Here is a 14,614-nt window from a genome sequence, read left to right as displayed (position 1 = left end):
ACTTGTATAAACACACTACAGACTGGATGCACTCAGCTCTCCCACATCTGCTGAAGAACCAAGTATCATGACATCAGTTTTGGTAGTGATAAAAATCAAACATTTTCTGGAGCCATTATTGCCTAAAATGTTAATGCAGTTTACTTTTTTCAAATGTGATCGATAGCTGGGGGAAAAGTGCCCATAAATTACTAAAGGCAAATACCATTCTATTAGCACTCAGGAGATTTTGCAACATTTGCCAGTCTCTGTTTTACTGGGAAAAAAAAATTAATTTGCTGAAAGCCTAGTTTTTTACCTGTCTTTGTCTTTCTCTGTGAAAGAGGGATATTTTTATCAAGAGTCATTTAGGAGATGTAATTCTAATGTACTATAGCTATAGGTTTCAATTAATGTTCTACCTCTCTGTCAGCTTTACATTCCATGTTTTATGAAATCATTAACTATTGTCATGTTTCTATTATGATACTATTAGGAAATAAAGAGATGTATGTAAATGGAGATGTAAAATAAATGTACGACAGTTACTAGGAGCAACATCTGTGCACTATCATACGTGTTTACACTAATTTTCTAAAGATTGTTCCATTCATTACAAAGCATTGTTACTTGCTGTGGCACAACCCTTATTTCCATGCATTTAAGGATTCAAGTAAAGAGAGGGTAAATGAGAGCCTAATCAATACCACTTTTCATTTTGCTTCTAATGTTCTGCCCTTCCCTTTCTTTTCTTCATGAACAAATCCAAAAAAGATCCTGACGTTACAGTCATAAAATGTAATTCTTCTGCAGAAACACAGACAATAATGCTCTCTGTATTCAGGCATATTGCATATTCTAATGGCATTTGGCTAAATTGAGTATGGATTTAACATCAAAGGCTTCATGAATTTTTCAAATGAGATATTAAAGTCAATATTTCAAGTGAAAGATATTTCAATTTAGTTGCATACACAACAATAAAAAACTTCTACAAGGCAGAGGTACTAGTGGCTGTGGCAGTATTAGTTCATTCAGGAAATTATTAGTTTATAAGAAAATCAAACAGAAGGTTGTGATATGGCAGTGACACTGAATAAATTACACTCACTGATACAGGCTAAACGTACTTTATCTCTTGAAGTCCAAAGCAGAACTTGCTACTGGCATGTTCAGTCCTTCAAGCAGGGCTTCATTTGGGGCTATTTTATTTATTCATTTTGTAAATTCAAATGGTTCCATCATGATTTGCATTCAGAACCTCAGAAATCTGCTTATTTTCATCTCTGAAATGGCTAGGCCCAGTGTATGCAAGAAAAACTCCTGATCTTGTTTAATTTTTAATCTAAGTGTATTTTGCTCCATATTGTCAATGCTTGTGCAATGCTGGTTTCACACTGAATTATTGCACGTTCAGACTCAGTGCCCACAAAAAGTCCACTGAGCTCTGATAACTTCTATGTCCTGGCAAAGATAAAGACTTGCAAACAACACAACACAGAGTCTGATCATTCTTTTCCTTTCCTATTTCAGGCTCGTCGAATGTAGCAAAGCGCCCGTTAACTCAGTAAGATGTTATATTCTGGTGTCCTGACATATCCCTGAAGAACACATGCATTTGTATCCCCTGCTGCTCTTGGGGGAGCCAGAGGCACTACACACATGCAGGTAGTGTATATTTAGGCAGCTATAACCACAGGGACATTGTGCTACTCTAAGACCAAATACATCATTTGTTCACACACAGGATAGCAGCAACTACAAATATATTCCATTGAAGATGCAATGATTACTGATTTTACTAGTAATTCTTATCGTACTGAAAACTAATTATAATTAATAATAATTATAAGAACCCTACTACTAAGAAATAAAGGAATTTCTGTACTTCTGCTCCTGCTACCACTACAAATACAAAAAGCTTTGCTATGTACATGACATTTCTACAGAAGGCCCCAGCCAATTTTTCCAAGTGCCTTTAAACACAGGTGGGAGGGCAAATTTTTTTGGGTACCAGGGGAAAGTTACACTGATATAAAACTGATTATCAGGTAGTTTGAGCCCACAAATTACCACAAAAAAAACATCCTAAAAGCACTTCCTTGAAACCAGCAGGCTGTTTGTCTCCACAATATTCACCTGAAGTGTTTGCACTTACCGTGAGAGCACTTCAAGGGCTCACATAAAAAATAAAGCTGGCACTAACTAAATGTTAAACTGCTGGGCCTAGTTCTATCATGGCTGCTGGACTGATAGCAAATGATGACCTGTTGTTCAGAACTAAACAAAGCCAGTAGCCTTGTAGGGACCACTTGCAGAGACCGAGGCATGACATCTTTCCCCTACTCAAAATCTACATAATCTGCTTCATTTATCCAGTTTGCACCCTTGTAGGTCTTGGTGTCCTATCTATTTGTTCAACCCCAGTCTTTCTGAAGCTCAATGTTCAAAGTCCTCTAGTATTTCCATAAAATCAAAAGTGCCACCATCTCAAAGGCAATCAATCAGGGATAAATGTCATCTTCAGAAACAGTGCTCTCAGAAAAAGTATTTCTTGTGGTAACAAAGGAAGGTAGAAACTCTGTATTGTTAATAAGATCCAATAGTAACTAGAATTATATTTTCAAAATTGCCCCTGGGGCTGGGGAATATGATTTCCTTTTCTTCTGTTGTAATTTCTGGACATCTTTGAGATCGTTCTGAAAAGTACAGTTTACAGTTAATGAGTCAGCAGTGCATCCAAAAACTTCCAGTTGAAATTATTGAAATTTTGATCTTTTTTTATGGTATGACATAAAATGACACTGTTAAGAGGAAAGATTCCCTCATGATCTTCATTCACTCTGAGAATCAATGTTTAAGGAATGATCCCCTGAACTGAATAATTTCACATTATTCTTCATGGTTTTAAGGATGCACATAAAGTCAAGAGTATTCCTCTTGCGAGATCTATGTCAAAATGATAGCTCAAATCATTCCTCAGAGCACTGCTAAATAAACAAGGAATATTTGTAGCTCAGATCAGAAGAGGAGACCAAGCTGTAGGATTTGACCTCTGACAAGCAAATGCTATGCCAGTAATAAAGTCATTCACATCATGCTGTACATAACATTGGTGTTTAATGTAAGTTGCTATTGAAAACATATGAGTAGATTATCCATAGAAACAAATGGAAGAGATTGAGCTACCTAAAATACACATTTGACTCTTTATTAACTGGTGATAATCTGCATTGATCCGCATTGCAATTCCATTGCAGATGTTGCTGACATCAAGATGTATGACAAGGAAACTACAGAAAGAGCATACTTAAACATGTATTTCACATTAGTCAACCATATATGTAGTGAAAAAATGTCTTTAATGGGAGTTTAAGTTTTCTACTTTATTCTCTGCAATTTTATGCATGTTGTTAGAAATAAGGAGTAATGAAAGTCCAGTTCACAGTCATTTGATTGTCTCTAATTTCCTAACTTTCTAAAATTTTCTGATTTGCTCTTTAAGTTTCATTTTTGCCAGAGTCTAGAGAAGGAACTGTAATTATGTAGTGAGACTGAAACTCATGGCAAGGAGAGGGATGGCTACACTTTTGGATGTACCATTTGTACAGATGGAGCAAGCACAGCTGCTTTCAGACTTGTTAATACATTCTGTAGGGAATGAAAGCCTTGAAAAGGATTGTACTTCTGTGCATTTCCTCCCCCTCCACACAGCAAATGGAGCTGGCAGTCCACCAAAGCTCCAAACATACTCTCCTGCACTATGTAGAAGAAAGTGTGGCATTTCATTAAGGGGAAAATAATGCTTTTAGGGTACCACATTGGATCATCTTTATTAGAGTGGAAGAACCAGAAAGGATGAAGGAAACAGTCATAATGCTGGGACAGAAAGGTAGGAAATGTGTGTATGACTAGGTGAAGAAGCAATACCTGGATTACACTGCAATTCTTTTTCTTTCTATTTGCAATAGGCCAGATCTAAAGCATTAGCTCTCCATCGAGGTAGAAGTAAGATACACCAAGACCCTCAACAGATTTTTTTAGTCTCTATCTGGGAAATGCATTTATTATGAAGTGTTAGGTGGTTCAGAGCACCTGTGATAGTCCCCTAAGCTAAGGTGCATTTTGTATGTTTTCACAAAGTGACAAAGCAGGAATAACTTAAAAAACACCTTGGTAGAAATCAAAATAAAAAGTTCCATGAAGGTCATCTGAAAAGGCTTGAAGGCAATCAAAAATCAAACTGTTTACCAGGCACACAAAAATAGGAACAACCTTAGTGCAAAGTATAATAAACAAATTCCTCTAGTAATGTGAACTACACAGATGATTTCTCCATCAACTCTTTCCATATTTTGAAAGCCACATAGTACCGACGAAGGCAACAGAACTTACCCAAGTTCAGTAGTTCAGCAGTGAGCTCTGTGTTAGTCCACCCACCTCCCTAAAAAAAAGAAATGTTACATGTCAGGAATGAGTCCAGTAATCATCTTCTAACACAGGAGCAATGCCAGCAACATTCTGGTAATGGCAGCATTAATGCTAAAAGTTTACATTTTCAAAAGTGAAAACATTTAGAGACACAATCTGGATATTTTAACTGTCACAGGCTTCAGCAATCTGATATTGCTTAGCCTTGTGGCCAAGGCATTAAGCCACTGGTATCTATCTGCCACCAGAACAGATCTTCTCAGTACTTCTCTAATAAACTCAATAATTAATCCATCAGAATTTGAAGGAGAAAAGCAAGGGCAATGTCACTATTAACAAATAAGAAACAAAGAAAAAACTTACTGATTTTGCTTAAAATAGATAATGAAAATATTTTCTACTCTATGGTAAGACCAGAAAACAATATAAAGGTACTTGGAACAATAGAAAAGTACTTCAAATTCATTGGACTCATTATATATCCCAAAATACAGAGAATAACTTTAATCCATTTGCTTGGTCAATTATTTCTCTTACCTGTCAAAACAAAGCCAAACAAATGAACAAAAAAGGGCAACAAGTTCCCTTCCACATAGAAAGGACAAAGCATCTACTATATGAGTGTAACCAAATTCAGGTTTGTACCAGAAATATAAATAGTACCAACTGGAAAAATAATTAATAATAAAAGTATTTTGTGCAATTCCAAGGAAAATTAGATGACTGACTGAAAAGGATACAAGCGTACACAATTCATCATATAGAATATGGTAACACTTGGCTAAAACTAGTGTGGAGTTCCTCACTTTAATGAGCACAGTCTTCACCCACAAATTAAAAATAAACAAATAAAAAAGATACGAGTATGACCTCACTTACTGGCAGTCGATCAAACTGCAATTTGTCCCAAGAGCTGGGAAGCCACTGCCTTATAACATGCCAAGAACTCTTGCTTATTGAACTGATCTGTATGAAGTCTGAATTTTTTTTGTCTACAGCAATTGCTTTTCCTATCAAAACATTTGGGTTTATGTAAATGACAATGGTTAATTGGAAATATAGCATGATGTTTAAAGCTGAATCATGCTCACTTAACTTTGGAGTATCCTTGTACCATCACTGAATAAAAGTAAGGTTCCTTAAGCTGAGGGTTGTACAGTACAGCAAACACTCCGAACTCAGTGCAGTGCTGCTCATACTAATAGCAAACTTGAATAGCTATACAGAACAGTCTAAATCTTTAACATACATATATTACCATAATTTTAAAAACAGCAGTTTTCATTAATCATACAAAGGCATGCTTATTCATTTACAGTCAGTTGATTAAAACACAGATATATAGTCCTGAACATCACAGAAATCGCAGGCACTCAGCCATTCCTTCAAAATAGCGTTTTCTCAGCCTTGTCTCATCACTCAGCTACATATTTCAGATTATAAAAATTGTTAAAGATTCCAGCATAGAAATGGACAACAAAGATCCTACATAAAGACTGAAGGGCATAAATTTTCTGCCACAACCAGGATAAAGCTTCAGGTAGAGAATGTCTGGTTCAATGCCCTCCATCCTACTACTGCAACAATTCAAACATAATCAAAAGAAACTAATTTGGATTTTTTATAAGAAAAGCCTGAAAATAGCTTGATAAACTATGGATAGACATCTGTAGCTTTAAATTTTTATTTCCATGAAGCCAAACATCTAAAAATGTTTGAAACACAGGGACGTATATGCTGGAAACAAAGTTATTTCTTAGAGAATGGGTCATCAATCTAGAGATCTTAAGTCATTTATTGTCCAAGTCAATGTGAATCTTGCATGAGCTGAAAAGAAACAGTTAAGATCCAAAGTACAATTTTATCTCTGACCGACATCCTCTAAACGTGTCATTTACTCAGGGGCTGTAGCTCTATCTAAAGATACAACTTCTGAATATTTTTCAGAAGGGATGCAATGGCTGTATCATTAAGCTTCTAATCATATAAATAGGCAAAAACTGGCAGTCATGGCAGCTTTGGAAGGTGGTTGAGGCAGGCAGAGACTTCCAGTTTGTAGAGGAATGACTCTTTCTTTGCCTATATTTCTGAAATGTATATGAAGGATAAGAAAGGAGTTATTGTAGATTTCTATCATCAGCTTGTGAGAGCTTGAAGAAGAGAAAGATTTCAAAATGCACAGACCAGGAGTTTTGGGCAAAGAATGAAAGGGACAAAGGTTGAGATGAAGGCTTTTAGATTACCTTGCATTATTTTTTGTTCATTCTCTTTATAAAAGGCATTTCTCCTACAGTAAAGTATTCTTTTCATTTACAGAATATCTTTTCACATTTTTTCTTGGGATTTTTTTTAAATCGGTACCCCTGATATTCAGTATTTTTTACTGAATATCATTATTTACTGAATATATAATGGCACAAATACTAAATACATACTTTGTTAGTTACAAAATTACAGCTGCCTATTCTATGGGTTCACTTTCAAAGCATTGTTTTCCTACAAGAAAATTTCGCTAACAATAAAATAATGGACTAGGAAAGGTACTTCTTACATTGAGTCCTTAAAATTCAATGTTGTACTTTATAATTTCTATAAAGATTTCACAAACTTTTGAGCATATACCTTATGACTATTGCTGCACTTATGCATACAGACAGTTGGGAAAAAATCAAGATAGGCTGATATATAGGACAATTTGCAGATACAATTTTCAGCTAGACTGAAGCAGATTTGATTATAAAAGATGGGGTTGAAGATAGCTTGTTTTTTTAAAGTTCTTTTCTCCTATAAGGTACTTGGATAGCCATAAAATGTTTTCAATAAAGAAAAATCCGCATGTGTAAAGGTAACACTCTGGAAATGTGTTAGAATGTTTTGTGATGGAATCTCTAAAAAGCTGTCTCCCTACCAAAATCTACTTCCAGTCTTTTCTGTATATCAAGTACCACTGCTCTTGTCACATCCTTTACCCTCTGGGCCTGATACATCCTCCACTGAAACCTGTTTACAGCCTTAGTGGCCTCTGCCTCAGAGAGCCCCTTCACTTCTTATCCTGTACCATCAGGCCCAAGTGGCAAAGGCAGCAGAGGCCATCACTGCCTTGTCTGGTAAGTGTTTGTATTTTAAAAAAACCAAACCCAACAGCATTTCATACCATTGAAATAATTATAATAATATTATTGTGCTATTATCTACATAGGCAACGCTGACCCACAAAAATAGAAATTTAGAATTTATCTATCATCCATATTCCACTTTTAAGAAATAGAAATGTTATTTGTTCATTTATAAATTGAAAAGCAGAATACAGTGTCTGTCCATTATCTACCTGATAAACTCATTCCAGTGAAACAATTGACAACAAATAATACAAACAATACATGAAAGATCCCAGGGAAAATCAGGTACTGCATACCTAATTCTGTTGGGGATGCGGTTCTATGTAGCAAGAGCTACACAGTGTACCAATCTTTTACAGAATGGGTTAGTATTTCTAAAGCACTGTAAGGAGTCTTGCACACCGTCAGATAGGATTAGTTATTATTCCTCTAATACTCATTGTCTACCAGTGCATACATACTGGACTCAATAAGCTACTTGTTTATAATTAATGTACATATTTCCACAAATTTTCTCAAAGAATGGCACTTTGCTGTGAACTGAATGCAGAATCAGGAACCAAGAGCTGCTCTGTTCTAACCTTTGCTCCAGCAACAGGTTCTTGAATCTGCAGCCTTCAGCAAACCACCTCCTGCATTTGTAAAATGAAGATATAAACACCTGCTTGCTTACCTAGCAAAGGGTACTGGACAACTGTTCAGCCTTCACAACCAAAAGCCAAGTCTGACAAATTCACAGTGTATTTGGCAAGGAAGTATTGCACAGTGTTCTGCAACCCCAGTGTCGCCTTGGCACCCTATTACATTTTCTCTGTATGCTTTCCAGGGTAAGTTTAAGTCTCTGTTTGACCTCCAAATCTGTAGACAGTTATGGCTGGTAAACTGCAATCACAGAATTTGTCCCCCTGACTTCAGGAGGATTAATTAGATGTCTAAAGGTAAGGAAGTAAACAAACATTTGCAGAGTGAGGGCTACGTTTGGTGAAGGGCCAATTTTCCCAATTGATAATGTATAAATAAAAATCATGCCTAATTTGCTTCCATTACTAATGCTTTATATAATATATAATTGGAAGCAAATTACATGCTTTATTTTAAATTGTTTACATACAAATCTTATTTTCTTTAAAAGTAGAAATCAACAGTCATTTCTCTGTCACATATTACAAAGACTGAGCATAAGGAGCTTTTTACTTTATCTCATTATGTACTGAACTTAAACATTTGATATAACACTACCCAACAGAAATAAAATTAAATAAATAATGATCAAAAATAATCTCAAATGTTTATTAATCTATGGCATTTTCATATTTGATGCACACACAAGAATTTTAAAGTACTTTTTAAAAACTATTTTAAAGATACTGCTTGTATTCTTCATACAAATTACAAGAAAATGACATGCAACTGAGAATGTTATTAAATAATATATATAGTTAACATTACTTTGGGTAAATTATCACCATATTCCTCAAAATAACCTGAGGCTTTCTATTCAAAAGGAAGTAAAGTCTCGCAAATACCAGTAAAAGAGTCCTTTTCTCAAAGATAACTCAGCAAAAAATATTGATGATTGATAGCAAAGTGCTGAAACCTTAAATTTGTGAAACGAGACACCAGTTATCAGCAGGAGTTCACACAAATGGAATTACACTATTTTCACACCAAGGTTTAGAATAGCCTGATTTTCTGACGTCTCTTGGTTCTCTCTCAGCCTCACTCCTCAACTGAACAGATACGAATATCATTCTGGGTCTATCTCAAGTTAAAGTATAATTACTTGTGTGCTGACTGGTGTGGGTACTTTCCACAGGCTGCAGAAGCAGAGTTACTACCATCGATCACATCCTTTAGAGCTCTGTTTGCTTGGAAGTACCGCGACACCACAACCCCCTGGAAGGACACATGAATAAAGGAGACTTTTTGTGAGATATGCAGTGAAAACAAAGCCCATCGAACCAGATAATTTTTTCACTGCATGGATTATCAGACCAAAAAAATCACAAACAAATGGCTTAGATGGAACTTTCCAAGCTTGGGGAAAATAAAAGGATAAACCACCTTCCCTGCCTTCCTTGATTTTTTAAATGCTGATATCACCCATATTTCATCCCTAACTACAACTTCATATGACTTGTGTCAGTTCTTCTCACTTATGTCTATGACAGCTACATCTACCATAATCTGGAAAAGAAAATCTAAAAAAATTATGTCCTTTGGATCTAGAACACAAGCCCCTTTTCTTCAATTACTCTTGGAATAAGTTCCCTAACCTTGATTAAGCAATAGGTGTTGTGAACTTGTTCTATCCTGTGATGACCGAAGCATGTCAAGAAGACATAATTCTCTGTTAAATCCTTATCACTTCTTCACAACAGACATCAGATTATGTAGAAATTATTTGCAAGAAGACAAATTACCTCATTTGCAGCCAAATTTGAAATTACACAAAATTGGATATACTAATGTACATGGCTTTCTCTCCTTTGAGGGATTCATACCAGTCATGAGATTTTTGACATTACCTGTATTTTTCCAAACTCCCTTGAAATGGTGTTGACAATTTAAAAGATATCATAAAGAATTTAATCTGTTAGCATGTTCCACTCCTCAAAAATGCAGTGGCATAAACACTAATGTCCAATGCACTGCAAGCAGGAGGTAACAGTGAATATTCTGCTTGACAGAAAAAGTGCAGAAATAGAAGTCAGGCAGCCTAAGGAACACTCTTCAAGTACTTCAGTCTCTTTTACAGACACTTTCCATGCAGTTCTGGATCCAAGTAACTCCAAAACTGTCTGTTTTCGTAGAAGACCAGATCCTTAATGAAAAAACTGCTGCTAGCTATGTGTTCATTAGAATTGGAAATGGAGAGTCACTCTTCTAGCCTGGAGCCAGAAGGTGGGCTATCTTGGAGGCAGGGTTGATAGTTTTTGAATACCAGATGAAGTCTATAGATACAAGACTGGTGTCAAATGACAAGAGCCTTGAGCAGATGGATGACAGTGTGTGTGCACTATAGGCTGTTGTTAATTTACTAGCTAGAGATAATGCTTCTTTAAAATTAAAAATGAGTCATTGGAAAAGAACCCGAGAGGCCATAGCCTGCAGATTTCAGGCCTCCTGGCAGGCCTGCATTGTGGGGGATAGTTTTTATAGAATTATGAAAATTAAAATTGCATGTTAGAGAGAAAGAAAATGTAATTGTTTCTCTTACTAGCTATTCAAGCTATTCATAATCCGGATTTGTAACTCACAAGTACGTATTCAGTAAAATGGAATAAACTAGTCATAGTAACTCATAGACAAGATATAGATGAGCAAAGGCAAAGATATATAATATTAATGAATTTTCAAGTGGTAAGATGTGGTGTTTATGTTTGCAACTACGCTTTCATTATTTTAGCATGACCATATACAAAGTCCTTCCTTTTCCCTATTACTCTGTGTAGGACTTTCACTGCTATTGGCTTATGTTGGAAATAGCACTTTTCCTCTGCTTTGATCTTGGGATGAAAATTTCATGTCATATCTCTTGCAAGAGTGTCAATGTATTTCCATATCATAACATAGACAGGGTTGTCTCATTGTTTCCTTGCTTCAAATGTAAGATTAGACATCAGATTCCATGCAAAATTTCTGTGAGAGTCCAGTTTGATAAAGAAGCAACTTATTGCCAAAGGCAAAAAAGGGAGCTGTAAAGAACAAGTACATGGGTCTATCACATGTTACCACATACTCTGAGGGGTCCCATTTACTGTGCTGTGTAGAACTTACTGGGCCACTCATCACCATTTAAGTGTAAGAAAACAATGAAAAATTCAAACATCCAGAGAGGCTGGATCTGGCTGTCTATGCAGCCAAAACTATTCTTGTCCTGTCTCCTTGCAGATGGAACACAAGGCTCACATAGTTTTTAATCCATAACATCAGTGAGCTGATGTAGAAAGCCTGCTACTCTGTTCCAACCCATCCTACACTGACTCAGCACCATTTAGCTCAGCAGTGTTACTGATGGTTTACATGCATGTAAATGAGGGTAGAATCAAATATGGCATATGTAAAGAGATGTTCTTCAAAGTTTACAAAGAAATGAGAGGAAAGAAGGGGAAGAATATGCATACAATGAATCAGCTATCCTGCATAATATACTACAATCAAGGTCACATATAAATATTTATGCCCAGTGCACTGCCCAAGCAATATTGTACCGATCCCTCCCAGACAGTGACAGCGACAGTGACAGAGACCTCTGTGCACCAAATGGCCTTTTACAGCTTTAGTAAACTTTAGGATGAAAAGTATCTACCACAGAGACTAGTCACAGAAATGTCCAGGTACTTCAGTGCAGCAGCAGCTATGTGAAAGTACCTCTCTTTTCCACTTGAAGGTGAAAGGCTGACTTTACAAAAAAGTTTCTTTCTTTTTTTTCAGTCCTATACAACACCACCTGTCTCATCAGCAGGACCACTCTAAAGGGATGGGCCTCGAGGCACCTCAGTCCCAAGATTCTCCATGCCTCATTCTTCATCCACGCTGCTAGTAATGTACCATCACTGGCACAGTTACACCTGAACACTCTGGTGCTGCCAAACACCTGGCTTGATTTTCCACTGTCCAAATGAAAAATAAGCATAATCTGCTTTTTGAGGATACAGCAAATGAGGGAGTTCATGACAAATTGTGTTGGTTTATGCAGAATAGTGATAATAAGATACAAATGAGAATTTTTTGCTTAATGAATAATACTAATCACGTTTCAACAAATGCTGTGCCCTTCTAATTAGAGAGAATGCATAAAATCAGCTTAATTTATTTGTGACTAGTTATACATAGTTTAAATATTTACTAGAGATTTACTCTAACGTTTGAAATTATTTTAAACAGCTCTTGCAGTAAAGGCAGATCTAGTAACGTAAAGGAGGTTACAATTCTAACTTCTACCCTCCCTTTCATTATGCAATGTGTGATGTACACCCTGAGTTTTCAAGATGCAAGAGAAAGGATATTATTGATTTACATGCTAATTCTCCAACTGTTACTAATTTTCTTGATTCCTGCTTCCAAAGTTGCACTTCCAACATTCATCACTGTAGTACACTAGAGGGGCTGAGCATCTTTTTCAATAAATTACAGGAACTATGACTAATTATAGTGATATTAACTATGCAAAGTAATGTGTAACTTAAAATGGATACGTTTATCATTTCAAATTATGCTTTTGACTCTTGATGGCCTAATACATGGATGCTTTTCCTTTTTTTAATACAGATTATGAACTGTGCTGTATCTTCTTAAAAACTCTGTTTCACAGATATAGGCATACCTTGTAAACTTGATGAATGGAAATAAATCATTTACATCCCATATAATGTTTAGTGAGCAGAGGACAAGATTAGTCCAAGGGTAAGTAGGGCCAAATCCTGATTGTTTTAGCAAAGGACTTATGATTCAGCTTGAACAGTTCCATTAGCATGTATTTGGCCTGCAGGATTTGTCACATATACTTTATGTCTTCCTAATGCTAGCAAGCTAGTAGCGCCAGTCACTTGGCTGACAATACCAGCAGTGTCAAGCAGTCAAAGCAAAAACATAAGTGCAACTGGCTTTCAATGGGATGCAGAGTATGTTGCAAAGGCTCAAAATACAGAAGCTTTAAAACAATGGCAATGCACTTGTGCATGTGTAAGAACTCTGCATAGCAGTAGGGCTTTCTAGTGGCACCATATTGCTGTACTTCTCCTTCCAGTCTGGAAGAAATGCAGCCTCTGTCATTTTTGCATTACCTACCATTTCACGATGCAGACACACAGCTCTTAGTAAGCAAACAAAATTAAGGAATAAAATAAACTGGTATGTTGCAGAGACATCATCAGAGAAACTAAAGTACAGCTGGACAGTGCCAAGTTTCTCTACAGACTTTACAGAAACGGACCACCAGAGACCAAAGAGCTTGGCCAGACCGTTCCAGTTGGTTGGACTATTATTTTCCACTATGCCAGAATAGTCTATGTGTTATTCTCTTAAAAAAACCCCATGCAGACATCTCCAGGGGTTTACATCTGCACTTTGGACCTCTGCCATTAACTCCCTATTTAGCCAATACATCTACTTATTCTTCTGAGTATTGGGATGGATGCTCTTGTGCTTGGATGATACTGTCCTTAAAAACCTGCCACCTTTCCTGGGTGCGTTTCCCCTTCCGAGCTGCCCCCCATGGGATCTGATCATTAGTTTCCTTAACCAGTCAAAGCTGACTCTCCTAAGGTCCAGAGATTTCACTCTGCCACTCTCCTTCCTCATTTCTCTCAGGATATTGAACTCCATTCTATCATGATCATTACAGCCAAGGCCACCACCAATTACCACGTCCTCAACCAAACCTTTATTGTTAGTGGACAGCAGCAGATCCAGCTGTGAATCACTCCAGCTGGCCCTTCCAGTACCTGTATCAAGAAGTTATCCCTGCCACTCTCCAAAAATCTTTTGTCTGCTTGTCTCTCAACATCTGCCTTTTCATCAGATGTGAGTTCTTCCAAAGGTAAAGGAAGTGTAAACTGATTTTGTCTTAATTAAAATGCATTCAAAAATTATACAAAATTTCTAGTATTTCAGTATTCTCCCATTGGGTACCTGTAGACAGCAATAAGATCCTTAGCCTTCCCTTCTTAAACTTGAGCAAACCCAACTCTCACACTCTCCTCGTATGTAATGAGCTCCAAAACTCTTCACATATAGTGGTTCTGATTACTAAAAAAAATTTAATTCAAAGAAGCTTTGGAAGAAGACAATTTCTGAGACTATTTAAAATCAGAAGTGAAAATCACTTACTAGCATCATTTACAATTTTAAAGCACAGCTCACAGCTGTCCTAGTTATGCTCTTATCAATCTCTTCTGGACAAGTATTCTCAAGTCCTTTTTCTCATCTAATGTTTTCTAATTCTCCTCTCAAGAAAATTTACTCTCAGGAAGTCATTGAGAGTTCACAATCTAATTAAACAAAAATGCTGTATGATAAAATTTACCACAGATGCATCAACCATGCTCCTTAAGTAGAGCTCAGAGATTCTCAAATTTGAC

The 14,614-nt window shown here is 36.5% G+C and overlaps 1 long non-coding RNA gene across 1 annotated transcript in view; it reads right to left on the bottom strand.

Moving 5' to 3' along the window:
• LOC108639576 overlaps positions 1-14,614 on the bottom strand; it is a 176,722-nt gene that overhangs the window by 73,719 nt on the left and 88,389 nt on the right. Inside the window, exon 2 of the long non-coding RNA XR_001920591.2 lies at positions 4,375-4,423. This is a non-coding gene — a long non-coding RNA (uncharacterized LOC108639576). The remainder of the gene's footprint in view (positions 1-4,374; positions 4,424-14,614) is intronic.

This window comes from Manacus vitellinus, unplaced genomic scaffold (assembly GCF_001715985.3).
Source record: "Manacus vitellinus isolate BGI_N305 unplaced genomic scaffold, ASM171598v3 scaffold_21_pilon, whole genome shotgun sequence".
Taxonomy (NCBI): Eukaryota; Metazoa; Chordata; class Aves; order Passeriformes; family Pipridae; genus Manacus; species Manacus vitellinus.
Note: the sequence above shows the minus strand (reverse complement) of the source record. Positions and strands in the feature narration are given on the sequence as shown.